Below are 13,505 nucleotides of genomic sequence, written 5' to 3' on the forward strand. Positions count from 1 at the left end.
TTTCCTGAGAATTCCTTGAAGCTCTTATTCTCTACATCGCAAGTGCCTAGTCTCCAGCCGCTGAAATTTGCAGGACTTAAGCTTCCCATGGTAAGAGGACCCCTTCGTTCCCATCAAAGTCGTGGCCAAACAGAAAACGCAAGTGGGGTAGTGTTTTGGTATGGGGATATTTTCCTGAGAATTCCTTGAAGCTCTTATTCTCTACATCGCACTTTGAATGCTAAAAACTACGTATATATTGTAGCCCTCCTTGCGTGAAGCACACTGGTTATAATCTCTGTGCTCTCAACGTCGGGTGAAAAAGGCATGGGTTCGATTCCCATCAATGACTTAAGTATCCTTTATGGACTTTTTCACTCCATGGCTGAGGTAATAGTAGTAGTAGTGGCATGTGATGCAAGAAAGCAAGTGTATGAGCTTATGCAGCATCAGCCAAAACAAACAAAAAAAAAAAAAAAAAAAAAATCACACCATTCCCTCCAAATGCCTGTCCAGTTCCTCCTTAAATTTATTTAACCTATCAACTTCCACAACGACAGATGGAAGTTTGTTCCAGCAATTAACCACTTGCTGGCTAAAAGCAAATTTCCGCACATCTATTCTACCTCTGTCTTTTCTTAATCTGAATTCATGCCCCCTTAGGTACGTAATCTGAACAAGTGGAAGGATCCAATCTGAATTCAGCGTGCTCAACCCATTCAAGGCCTTATACCCCTCAATCTGATCACTGCGCAGGTGCCTAGTCTCCAGCCACTGCAATTTGCAGAACTTAAGCCTCTCTTGGTAAGAGGATCCCTTCATTACCCTCACCAATCTTGTTGCCCTTCTCTGTACACGCTCAAGTAAATCTACATCCTTCTTAAAATGAGGCCTCTAGACCTGTACGCAGTACTCAAGGCGTGGCTTGACCATTGCCTTATAATACAGAGGGACAATCGCCTCATTTTCCCTGCTAGCAAAATTCCTATATATCATTGACAAAACCCCATGACCTGCCCTGGCAGCCTGGCTGCATTGCTCAGAAAACTTCATATCTGACTGCACAATTACTCCCACCTTAAGTGTAGTACCACACAGTTAGTACGTTTCTCTGGGGTTACTTCTACCCATATGCAGTACTTTACATTTGTCAAGGTTAAACTTCAGTTGCAACTTCTTAGCCCATCTGCCCAAATTTTCTAAATCCTGTTGCAGTAGCACACTGCCATTACTGTCATTAACAATCCTGCCAACCTTTGTATCATATGCAAACTTCGACACTAAGCCTGATATACCTTCATCAATATCATTGATAAATATCCAAAACAACAGTGGACCCAACACCGAACCCTGTGGGACTCCACTAATAACATTAGTCCACGAAGAGCAGCACCCATTGATTACCACCCTCTGTCTTCTCCCACTCAACCATCCTTTTATCCATTGTAGCAACTTACCCTTAACACCATTCTGCTCCAATTTGTACAATAGTCTTCCAAGTGCAACAGTGTCAAAGGTAGTCAGTCTTAGGAGTGGTTAGCAAGGGTTTTTCAGTCTGAAATTTGGATTTTTCGTCCAGTAAAACGGAAATCGAAACACAAGAAATTTATGGACATATTACACAGGGACAGATATGTTAGTTCACGAGTAGCTCTAAATCACATTTCACTTTACTTAAATCATGAGGTACACCTCTTTATGGTGACTGTTTTCTCAGATGGCAAAGTGTGTTCTAGAAAATGTGCCCTGCCATGTTACCGATATTGTTCGAGAGTGGTTCCCCGCACATGAAATGGGCGCTTAATAGCCACTGCTGCTAATGCGCCATTAAAATTTTAAACCAAACCAAACCAAACCAAGCACATGAAACTGGCTTCCAATTGCTACATTGGCCTCCAAATCATGGATATGAATACGAAAGTGCCTGTGATTACGTAGACAGACCGATATACCGTTTGGATCCTATAATACGCATTATAGCAAATTTATGGACGCAATCCTAGCGATATGGTATAACCTACCTCTTTAACGTTCAGAAGTCTTTATTGTCCATGCTTCGTATTGTGGCGGCAAGAGGACGACGTATCCACTATTGGTAGTTGTCCTAATGTTTCTACTGGATAGTGTATGTGCTACTCTATGTTGTGCACAATCTGGAGAAAGAGAGATCAAACGAAGCTAGTGCCACGTGGAGGTGCAGAAGAGGCAGTTGGCAGACATGCAGCTTGTAGCTGGTGTAAACTAATCCAGCCATAACCGAAAATTTTCAAGGAAGGAGATTTGGTGTGGGGGGGGGGATTTGATGGGCGTATTGCAGCGGAAAATGTTTTCGAGATCTCAATGGATGAGATGGCGCCTACTAAACAGGTTATTGCAACGTGCTTGGTTAATGTCAGTGTAAATTTATCACATGGTGCTTTAAATTTGTGGTTTTGAATTTTTTTTTTTTTATCACAATGATAAAAACTACAATGCGAGTGCATTTGTTTCTAGGTCGGATGTAATTTAAGAGTTGCCTTAAAATTTAAATTCTTGCATTAGTGTGGATCTTCCTTCTGATGTTGTATGGTGAGCATTTGTTAATTTTTGAATTATAAATACTATGTACACTTTCAATTAGCATTGTAGTTTATTTTATAGTCGTTTTGTACTGTAGTTTGGAACAGTTCGTTAGATCAATAGTTACGGTAATTCACTTTTAATTGAAAAGTCGAAACCTCCAGCTTAGCGTTTGAAATTCTCAACTCATTGGTTCTTACTTGCGACTTCTCCGGCCGATTTGTTTTGAAAATTTTGTAGGTTATTGGGTGCTTAGATGTCACCAGAATACGTGGTTGTGCAACTGTATGCACTGTGGCGGATTAAGGATAGTTGGGGCCCCTAGGCAAATTATATTTTGAGGGTTCCCCCAAAAATAATAATAAAAAAAAAAAGAATACAAAATAAAAGTTAGGTGGCAAATAAATTAAATTTTGGGCAGAGATTCAGAAACGGGTGCCCCTTCCAGACTGCTAGCGATACAGCCGTGATTGACGGGTGTTGACTCCGCCTATCGTCACGTGATCTCCTTAAGAGACGGATGCAGCCGGCACGGTAGAACACGCACTGCGTGCCACGTAACTAACGTGGAAACACGTGTTTTGATTACGGTAATGGAAACACGTGTTTTGATTACACGTGGTTGCGAGATACTTCTATTGATTATTGGTATTGTTTATTGTTCCAACCCCTCACATAGACGGGGGTCTGGGGGCGGTAGCCCCCAGAACAAAAAAATATTAAAAAATTAATAAAGAAAAAATGGCCGCAATCAATAGCCGTACTTGTTACTTGTGGTGTTTTGATATCACGTGGTTGCGAGGTATGTCTTTTGTTTATTGGTATTGTTCTCTGTGCCACGTAACTAACGGCACTGGAAACACGCGACGATATGAAACCGTCCTCGTATATTTTTATTGTTCATCACATATTTAATAAATTGTTCATCACATATTTGTTTCAGGAGCAAATATACGTGGGAATTAATAAAGAAAAAGAATGGCCGTGGTGGCCGTTACTTTGTGGTGTGTTTGATATCACGTGGTTGCGAGGTATGTCAGCTGAATAATTCCGGGGGTGTGGGGGCTGGAGCCCCCACATAAACGGGGGTCTGGGGCGGTAGCCCCCAGAAAAAAAAAGTAAAAAAATAATAAAAATTAATAAAGAAAAAGAATGGCAATTTAAAAAAAAAAAACCAAGAAACAAAAAATTACAGGACGAACTGTAGTAACCAGCCAATCAACAGTAATCAATCAATAGTAATCAGCCAATCACAATGTGAATGGCTGATTACTATTGCGCCATTTCCAGGCTCTGGTGGTCATTTTTAGTCTATATTTCATTTGTGCGGGTGTCCTGTTGCTGCTGTGTAAAATTCGACTCCTACCTCGCAGAGTACATGTGGCCAAGGAAAATTCCAGCAGCAGCGATCTGACGCTTGAATTTTTAAAAGCAGTAAGTACTGTATATAACCGAGGATTGAAGGTGGACACCCGACCAATGAGGTGAGTGGTTTTTCTTTGTGCCAGTTCAATCTGATAGTTTGTCTTAGAAATAGCATAGAAAAACGTGCATTTTTTTATCCTCCTAAGAAACAAGTGATTGCATTTCGTATAACTTTTTGTTTTATATTAATATTTTGTTGATTTGCGGTTCCTTTTCTTTCGCGAAATTTCGTTGTCCCCTTTTCAGCTAAATCAGACTCATTCAAATATCACGTGACTTTTTATTTTCGCGAAAAAACGTGCATTTTTGTTCCTTTTCTTTCGCGAAATTTCTTGGTCCCCTTTTCAGCTATATCAGACTCATTCAAATATCACGTGACTTTTTATTTTCCCGAAAAAACGTGCATTTTTGTTACTTGGATTTAACTTGGATTTACCGTGTAACTGGGATTTACGATTTGTTTTCTGCCGCCATTTTTGTTGCTGTGCCAAGTGCCGTTCGCGTGTCACTTGAAATCCATCGGGCGAGGAGAGGAGGGGGAACGCAGTGAGTGGGCGGGGTCACAACCCGCCAATCATTGCTTTTCCCCTCCTCTCCTCGCCGCCATTTTGAAAGGGGCACCCGTTTCTGAATCTCTACCAAATTTTGTACTTTTGAATTTTTTTTCTTAAATTTTCGCTTAAATTAATCAAGATTTTTATGATGTTTACTGAAAACATTAATCAATTTTAGAACACTATAGGAAAATGTCTTGGCTTGGGGGCCCCTAGGCATGTGCCTCATTGCCTTAATGGTAATCCACCACTGTGTATGCACTTACTAGTCTGTGGTACCAGTAAGTGCTGCGTACTTAGTTGATTACCTTTCTGGCAGCGTGTCAGGATTATTCCATTTGTGTAGTAGGCGCGAGATTTAAACTCGCTGCCTTATGCATTAGTGTGTACACGTGGCTGTTCATAAGGCATCGGTATTATAAAAAAAGTATACAAATGGATGAAGCCGATCTGTAGAGGAAAAAGCTAAATTTCGGAAGTCCACCAGTCACTCGCTGCTGCCTTCCTTTTTTTCTCGCCAATAGTCTGGAGTACGCACCCTGTTCTTTAGTTTACCGAGGATTATCTGGTGAGTATGGGCTTGCCACACCCAGGGTCCTGAGCTGACCCTGGGTGACCTGAAAAAAAAAAAAAAAATTCTGGATTCCCTTCTGCCTCTCTCAGGGTAATTCAAAATTTTTTTTTGGCTGGTGCAGCATAAGCGTCAGGCTTCCTTGCACCATTTGGCTAATAATAATAATATCCAAGTATTGAGCATTTTGATAAAGAAGCATTACCTGATAAATTTGGTATACCAGTGAAGCAAGCAGTTATTTTCAGTATGATTCATAAAAAAGATTCAAAGGCAAGCAAAAAAGTAAACTTTCTCCAAGTTTCTTATCACCAAAGAAACCCCAAAGAACTTACAAGTTATTCTCTGGACCAGTTTGATTGTGATGTCATAAGACGTTCCAACAATCAAGGATATTTTTGTATTAATGATGCTATTGCACTTAATATATACATAGTCTAAATTTGCTCGCAGCTTGAGGCTTTAGCCCTAAATGCATCTTAGGATATTTTTGTTTATGATAAAAAAAAAAAAAAAACAGTACCAACTATGCCAAAATTAATCCTAGTATTAAAACAAATTAAAGTTTAATTGAAAAAGAGAAACTTTAAGAAGTGCTTCATGAGTTGGGATTTTGTTTTAAGAAATCTCAAAACAGAAATTTAAATGGAAAGAAATTGCATTGCATTTAAGAGAATGAAGTATTTATGCAGATTTGAATAAGAAAGCATTTTCTCTCATTGGTACTATCGATCCAGTTGAGCTTTGAATTTCTCACTCTTGGCAATAATTTATTCCTCTAATTAAGATTTCACTGGCCAAAGGAATTATTGAAGTAAGCTGAATTGTTGAACTACTCTATTTCAGCTAATAGGAACAGGTGATTTGGTCATGTGCAGAGAGGTTTAAAGGACTACCTTGTACAGGTACGCAGTACACGTAGAATACAGGTTAATCAGAGCCTATTGTCCATGTTTGGAATCTGTGCTAATCTGCTTCATGTCTGTGGACACATAAATAGCAGTTAACTGGTGTTTGTATCAATTTTGGGAATTTGCTTTACTTGAAGCTGTTGTACATGCCAACCTGTATGTGTGAATTGAGTAGTGTGTAAAAGTCAGATAGCCAACTTTCAAGAAGAAATCTTTGAAAAACCTAATTAGATCTTAAAAAATCTGATCATCTATTAACAGACCAATATAAACAGCAAAAACTACTGGAGAAAAAATTTGCAAGAACCAAGAATGTTTGTTTTTGTGTATCCACCCTATTGCCCATTCATTCATTATAAACTGCAATATACAATATAAACTGCTTCAGCTGCTAACAACCAGCAAGCTTAAACTGAAATTTATTTTAGTAAGCAAGCAATTGATATTAACAGTGATGACCACTTCTCATATGCAGTTGCTGTGTTTATGACTAATTTATTCCCAGTTATGGGTGTCAGAATTGTAGATAAGTCTATTGATCTCAGACTGGCTTGGAGAACTGGTTTACTCAACCAACATGAATATGTTAAATTCAAACTGTAAATTCATTGGCTCCATCATCTTAGACTTCACTACAACCTGGACATTGTGATATGTATTGCAGTCTACCACAAACTAGAGTTTCTTTCTTTTACTTTCCATTCCCCCTTAATATATTGCAGTTACATTAATGCCTGGTAAGGCTTTTATCATTTGTATTTATGCGCTTTATAACTATAATACAGTAGGTTCTCTGTGTGTGAACTGGGATAATGTAACACTGCTCATATGCGAAAGAACCCTTGATTCATACTTGCTTTTGTGGCTTATATTTATAGCTTGTCTGTTTTTATGATAGCAGCCAGCAATGCATAAGAGGAGAGGTCAAAGTCATAGCAGATGCACTGTTCTTTAGTTGCTTACAAATTTATTTATGTGCAGCACTGAGACAGATACAGCAGTGCTTTTTTCAGTTAAAATACAAATTTTATAGATTACTTCCTAACTAAAAAATGAATTTTCCAAATTATTTAAAGATTAATAAATTAAAATGCAAATGCAGCCCCAACTAACCAATAAAAGTAAATACCCTTCACACTTCTTTTGTTTTATTGGTTTCTTGGAGCAATAAACATGACCTCCTCTAAAGGGGCACTGTTTAGGAGAGTGGCTTCATCCTAATTCTATTTTAAGATTTATGTATATTCTGTTTACACAAATAACATTTATATATATACCTGTGCACAGTTTTTACGAGTCCACCTAGTTTTACTTTAGTACAATAGTTTTGAAAAGGGGGATTCCAACACAGGGTACCAGGAACCTAGCCCTTGTGTTAATATGGATTGCGTAATTGATTGTATATTTGCCGTGTATATTTTACGAGCTATGTAAACTTTGTCATCCAGGGTATCTATGGATGGATATCTTGTAAATTTATTTATGTGCAAAAAAAATACATATTTATTCAAAATCTCTGACCAGGAGATGAGAACTGTAGTGGCTGGTGGTGCAGGGGAGGTGTTGTGAAAACAATCCTGAAAGTTTTCAAGTGAAATACACATTTTATAGATTACTTCCTAACTAAAGAAATTGACGAAATTGAATTAATTTAATTAAAAATGAAGGCTAAGATAAAGAAAGCCAGCATGGGAAACATTGGCTAACTTACCCAGAAAATTAGTTTGCCAATACCGCACTCTAGCGTTGCTCGCTCAATAAACAGAGGGTAGATTATTGGTCTTGAGCAGAAGTGTGTGTGTGTGTTATGGAGGTTTAATGGCGCATAAGCTTCTGGGGCTATAGTGCACCTATTGAGCAGAAGTCAAGAACGATATACTGAATGACAGGTAGGCGTGGCAAACGATGATTGGTGGTCGGTGTGACAGATGACAAGCTACTGTATAGTCATTAGTTGGCATTATGATGTGTATTTATGAGTAAAGAACAGTGCATGATTAATGGTAAATGTAATGAACGGTAAAGAGGTAATAGTAGCAATGAATCTTTTAAAGATGGAAGAAATTTGTAAGGAAAATAAAACGTTGCTTGATTTTTTGATGAAAACTAAATTAATAAGACCAAAATTGTACTGTTTTAAGAGCAATGATTATTTTAAACTAATTTAATCATGAACAGAGTCATGTGGAAAGTTCTCGTATTGTAAAAAATGTTCTGCCCAAGTTTCTTTATTAAAACATAGTTTTATGGAAAATACAAAACTTCCATTAAAAAAGATAATGTATATTATATACTTTTGGTCAACATGCATGCCAATAACTATAACAGCATTCCATCTGGAGATTTTGAAAGTAACAGCAATTAAGTTTTATAAGATATGACGAGATATTTTCAAAATGCAGTTGTTAAAAAAACCCATTAAGTTGGGTGGATCAGGGAAAGCTGTATTGGTAAAACCAAAATATCACAGAGGACGAAATTTAACTGCTAAGAAGAAATGGATGTTTGGAGTATTTGAAAGAGAATCAAAATTCGTCTTCATGAAATTCATAAAAAATTGGAAAGCAAAAACTCTTTTATACATTATTAGAAAAGCAGTGAAGAAAAATACTGCCATCATAACAGATGAATCGCATGGATATACGCACGTGACCACCAAATACGGAGGATGTGGAAAGGTCAGGGAATGACCACCGCATATCCCCAAGCAATATGGCCTTAGTTGCTAATGCTCCTAAAAATCAAATAATAACAGCATGGATATAGGCATATTGCAGCTTTAGAAAAAAAGAATTACAAACATTTAATGGTGAAACACAAGGAATATTTTGTAGCTCCACATACAGGAACACATAGGAATAACATTGGAGCCTAGTGTAAGAGACTGAAAAGTGTGACTAAAAGACTAATTGGCAGCTTTAAAGATATGTTGACGAGTCACATGAATAATAAAATATGTAGCATCAAATTTATGGGAAAAATCATGAAGATACTTTTCAGGGTAAAACTCCAGTTTAGGGAACCCCATCCAACACGGTGGCTAGCAAAACAGTGGGAAAGCAGTGATTGACAAGTTGTCAATCCCACTCCCTGTTTTCCTAGGTTGATATGTCTAGGGTGTTTATACCCCCACTTGCCGCTGTTTTCAGATCGGGAACTCGTTTTCCAATTCAAAAACAAACCCTAACTATGTTAAGTATTCCACTTCTCAACGACACAAGAGCTCTTCATCACAAGAATCTTGTATAGGTACTAATGAATGATGGATTGAAGTACTTTATGAATGGTTGACCATGGAATATAAAGCTGTCATGATACCACTCTGGCACTACCAGAAAAATGTTGATTTTGTGCTGCACCACTGGCAAAAGCAATATCTTCAAACAGCTGCAATGGGCTACCATTAAGCCACCTATCAATTTGAATTTTCTCATTTTGTGCACCCTGTTCTTGGAAAATGGGCCTCTTCTTATTCCTTTTTAGCATTGGAATTCTCTAAGTGTGGAATGTCTGTATTTTTGTCAGGTGTTTAGGTTTAACTGGTGAAATCAAAGCTTCATGGCAAGGTTAGACAGCTCTCTTGTCATAGCCATCTCACAGATGTCATGTTGGAATGGGAATTGCCTGGTAGAAAGATGGATGCTTTTGCTTACCTGGCATCTGTTGAATGCCACACAAAAAATTAATCTCTTGTGATTCATAATGTATAGAAAATAAAAAAGCAAATACTGTATAACCAGTTAGAAATATTTGTGAGAGGATTTGATTTCACTTAAAAATTTAACAAAGTAACAGAAAAATTTTAAAAAGTGGCATGTATCAGATACCATACTAGCAGTGGAAGATTAATAATTTCCACCTACAATCCATTTCCCAGCTAAAGTGATGAACTTCAATTATAAACACCCTGTATTTACTTCCTAATTCCAGTGTATCGTTCTCTAAGTTATTCCTATGCCTCCATTGATACTTCCATTTTTCTTGGTATATCCTTCTCCTTAAGTCAGAGCTTCTCAGACTGCCATTTGCAGAAAAGAATGTCCTTTCCGTGTTTCTCTCATGTAGGTAGTAGTGGTGGTGGCAGATGATGCAAGAAAGCAAGCCTGTATAGCATCAACGAACACACACACATACCCTTCAAGAATTTGTGTAGTTCTTCCTTGAATTTATTCAAACTATCCATTTCCACATCAACAAATGGAAGCCTATTCCAGTAATCACCCACTTGCTGGCTGAAGGCAAACTTCTGCACATCTATCCTTCCTCAACTTAAATTTATGACCTCTCATGTGTTTAGTCTCAGCAACAGGAAGAATGCTATTCACATTTAGCTAACGCAATCCATTCAAGGCCTTAAACACCTCAATCAGATAACCTGCAGTTGCCTAGTTTCCAGATTCTGCAGTTTGCAGGACAAGCCTTTCTAGGTAAGAGCAACCTTTTGTTCTCTTTACCAATCTGGTTGCCCTTCTCTGCACCTGTTTTAGCCGATCTACATCCTTCCTAAAGTGAGGCCACCAGACCTGTATACAGTATTCTAGATGTGGCCTAACCATGGTCTTGTACAAAGAGATCTTCAACTACCAAAGTTTCTGTATATCATTGACAAAACCCCAGGAGCAGAGAATTTCATATCTGACTGCACAGTTACCCTCATGTCTTTTTCATTTTGTTTTACCCTGAGTGTAATTCCATATAGTTAAGTTACTTTGATATTACTGCTATCCATATGCCGTATTCTGCATTTGGAAATGTTAAACTTCAATTGCCATTTTGCAGCCTATCCACCTAATTTTTTTAAACCTTGTTCCAGTAGCATACTGCCATTATTGTCATTAACCACCCTACCAATTGTTGTAACATCTGCAAACTTAGACATTAAGCCTGATATACCTTCATCAGTATCATTAATACATATTGAAAACAGCAATCCGAGAGCTGAACCCTGGGGAACTCCACTGATAACATTAGTCCATGAAGAGCAGTGTCCATTAATGACCACTCTTCCACTTAACCATCCCTTTATCCAGAGCAGGAACTTTCCCTTAATGCCACTTTGCTCCAGTTTATACAGCAGTGTTTTATGTGCAACATTATCAAAAGGCTTCCTGAAATCCAAGTATATGATAAAATTATTTTTTGCATAGAGTTCCTTGGTCACTACATCATAATAACCAATCAGATTGGTTTGAAAACACCGCTCCTTAATAAATTCATGCTGTGTGATTGCATTCCTGTCCAGATGGGCCTGTGTTACTTCTTTAACCAGTGAATCCATTGTTTTCCCTGTAACATGTTAAGCTGACAGGTCTGTAATTACTAATGTCAGTTTTTGATCCCTCTCAATGAATTGAGGTTGCATTCACACATCTCCAGTCTATAGGGGCCTCCCCTGAATCCAATGATGCTCTCATAATTATGGCTAAGGGTTTTCTTACCTCCTTTTCTGCCTCCCTTAATATGATTGGATAGACCTATCTACCCCAGGTGCCTTTATTATGTTCAGTTTCAACCATTTGTCTTCCACTTTCCTTTTGGTTATCACAAATTCATTTAGCTCCCCCATTGGAGTTTGATAAACTTCTGACATCTCTTCCCATAAAGAATTCCTTGTGTGAATGTAGATGTAAAATATCTATTCAATTTGTCTGCAACCTGAGCAGGGTCATTTGACAGTTAACCCTTTGACATCAAGTGATCCAATGTGATTCAACCCCTTCCTTCTACTGTTAATATAAGCATAGATGTCTTTGCTAGACACTTCTCATAATCTTCCTTACCTTGCCTAATCTCCTTTGGGACTTGATTACATAATAATTTATATCTACCATTGTAAATGCAATAATCAGTACTTTATTAATTCCACCATCTCTTCAGGATTTGAACTTTTGAAATTTCTTGTTTTTTTGCTCGGCAAAGTTATTTGAAACATATGATCAAAGTTTTCCAATTCTGCTATTGTTATTAAAACTATTTAACAGAATTTTTTCCCCTTTGGACCATCCAGACTTATTAAACTAAAAAAACTATTATGCAACCAGAGCTTGACTTACCCAGAGACATTTTGCTCCATCCTCTAAGAGAGACTCCCTGAACTAAATTTAGTACATCAACATGCCATACATACTCGATATCAGCAATTCCTTAGCCAGAGGAACCTCAAAATGACTCTCATCACCCACAACCAGCATACTGACATGATATAATAACCACAGAGGTATAAGGAATTTGTTTTTTTTATACAATTCTTCCCCTGTTTAGCAGTCAACAGATATCGAGGACCCATGAGGTGGGAAGGAGCAACAGTGTGTAGCACACGCTTCTTGATTAGACTGGGGTTTGAGCCCATCACCACCAAATACGGAGGATGCGGAAAGGTCAGGAAATGACCACCGCATATCCCGGAGCAATATGGCCTTAGTTGCTAATGCTCCTAAAAAAAAAACCAAATAACAATAATAATAACAATTGAGGACCCATGAACATAAAATCTGATTGGCTCTGTCTTCAAAGAACAGCAGGTAACAAAGAGCATCTCACATAACTGTAGAAGAAGGTTGAACCTACTTACATTGAACTGGTTTCCTCCAGAATATCCATGCTACCACATTAAATTTCAGGCCATACGCTCCTCCACTGGAAACTACATTGCTTCTCCAAATGATTTGCTCATACCAGCCTTATTGCTAAAAGCAAACTTCTTTGAAAGATGAGGCATCGCTACCTCGTTCTGGCTGGCTGCCTCTTAGCCCTGCTAATGATAAAATGGACAGATCAGCAACCTCATAAATTTTCTGAGTAATCGCAACTCATCCCAGATACTCTGATGATAATTAGGAATCAGTGTTATCGTCACAGGTACTGGCATTAGATATTATTTCCATTAGTCACAGCAGTGTCATAAGAGCTAGAACATGGTGTTATACTTTTTTTCTGTATTGTATTTTTCACAGATTAACATAGTTAATCTAGTTTTTGTAAAATAGAATAAATGAGTTCATTTTAAAACCATTGACTCAGTGCTCGTTGTTTTCTGTAAAATTCTAGTAGTGTACTACTTGTATTATTAGAAAAAAAAAAAAACTATAGACAGGATTTACAGTTAGTATGTATTCTTCCATGTGCATATATATGCAGTGGGAGAAGAGTGGGTGAAGGAACAAAATTTTGGCGAATTGCAGCATTAACTGAGAAATTAAAAGGTGCTACTCCACCTTCACTTGCAGTGAACAATCAGAGAGAAGACTGGCCATTTGAGAAAAGCAGAAGGCAAACCATAAGGACTCACATCTGGTGAGTATGGGCTTGGCACACCCAGGGTCCTGAGCTAGATATCATCATTTTTCTCTTTCTTGGTGATTCCCCTTCTACTTCTCCCTCCCTCCCTCCCTCCCTCAGGGTAACTCGGAAATTTATTTTAGCTGGTGCAGCATAACCCTCAGGCTTCCTTGCACTATGTGGCTAGTAATAATAATAACAATAATGGAAGCTTGTTCAGAAGACCTT

General features: G+C 38.0%; 1 protein-coding gene across 1 annotated transcript in view; it reads left to right on the forward strand.

Annotated features, from left to right (window-relative positions):
* The first annotated feature begins 2,433 nt into the window (after nucleotides 1-2,433).
* The window catches only part of Uxt (Uxt prefoldin-like subunit), a 43,689-nt gene continuing 32,617 nt past the window's right edge, over nucleotides 2,434-13,505 (forward strand). The window contains exon 1 of the mRNA XM_090386421.1: nucleotides 2,434-2,547. The gene's annotated coding sequence lies outside the window, so the exon portion shown is untranslated. The remainder of the gene's footprint in view (nucleotides 2,548-13,505) is intronic.

Source organism: Mastigoproctus giganteus, chromosome 12 (assembly GCF_048544385.1).
Source record: "Mastigoproctus giganteus isolate SK-2022 chromosome 12, ASM4854438v1, whole genome shotgun sequence".
NCBI classification, from domain to species: domain Eukaryota; kingdom Metazoa; phylum Arthropoda; class Arachnida; order Uropygi; family Thelyphonidae; genus Mastigoproctus; species Mastigoproctus giganteus.